The 1,105-nt window shown below is 30.5% G+C and overlaps 1 long non-coding RNA gene across 1 annotated transcript in view; it reads right to left on the bottom strand.

The window, feature by feature from the left end:
- Window positions 1-710, bottom strand: part of LOC108759444 (uncharacterized) — a 2,471-nt gene extending 1,761 nt beyond the window's left edge. Inside the window, exon 1 of the long non-coding RNA XR_001940009.1 lies at window positions 639-710. This is a non-coding gene — a long non-coding RNA (uncharacterized LOC108759444). The remainder of the gene's footprint in view (window positions 1-638) is intronic.
- Window positions 711-1,105: the final 395 nt, after the last annotated feature.

Raw genomic sequence — 1,105 nt, 5'->3', positions numbered from 1 at the left:
GTTTCATGCAAAAACGCGTCGAATGAGCCTAATTTTATCGAAATCGGAGGTGAGGGAGGTATTCTGAATAATTACCCATCTTATATATCTATTTGACATTATTATAGCTACTTACTGTAATGTGTATGTCTATTGGTAATTGTCTCAACTATAAGAGTGCTGTTTTTGGCAGTTCCTCGATAGAATGATCCGGATAAGCTTGTATTAATTGGTCCAAAGCTTCCGCGTATAGTTTGACAAGATAATACAGACAATTTACTGTAATTTAAATAAACATTTAAAGATCTATAATATTATATTAAATATATTTTCATAAATTGTATTTTTTATTAATAAAATCATTGTATATACAGAATAACAAGTTGATATATTTTAAAAGATTTATCTTTATAATATTGCTTAAGATTCATATTAGCGTATTGTGTGACATGATAACAAATGATAAATGTTAAAATAAAAGTATATAAATATCTTTACAACAGCAAAGAAGCTTATCACCTTTTAATATTTTATATGAACGATACTAATATACACAAAATAAAAACATTCAAATATACATATTTTCTTGTAAATATATAGCAAATAACCTCACTTTCACTTTCGAGTAAATCTCTAATAACAATTTCGTTATTATTTACCTTAATTTATGTTCTTTCTTTTTATTCTCTCAAATTACCTGCAAAACCGGTTACCATAATATTATTTCCCTTTAAAGTAATATTCTAATTGGCTTACCGGCTTAAGTTTACGTCTCCGAAACTACAAACGCTTAAGGCCCGTCTACAATACACGGAGTAAGAAGTAAGAGTAAGAAATTGACCAATCACAGTCGATTATTCTTCTCACATTCGACTGTGATTGGTCAATTTCTTACTCTTACTTCTTACTCCGTGTATTGTAGACGAGCCTTTACGATTGGTTGAATTGTTCTATACACTCATCCATTGGCTAATTCTTACGGTACGTCTAAGGGTAAATTTTTACAAGCTGCTCAAACCGGCTGTTTCAGCAACAAAAAGAATCATGTGGTCAAAATTGACGAATATCAAACGCCCATTTTGATCACGTGATCCTTTTTGTCGCTGAAACAGCCGGTTTAAGCAGC

Source organism: Trachymyrmex cornetzi, unplaced genomic scaffold (assembly GCF_001594075.2).
Source record: "Trachymyrmex cornetzi isolate Tcor2-1 unplaced genomic scaffold, Tcor1.1 scaffold1850, whole genome shotgun sequence".
NCBI lineage: Eukaryota > Metazoa > Arthropoda > Insecta > Hymenoptera > Formicidae > Trachymyrmex > Trachymyrmex cornetzi.
The sequence above is the reverse complement of the archived record's forward strand: the minus strand, read 5'-3'. Positions and strand labels throughout refer to the sequence as shown.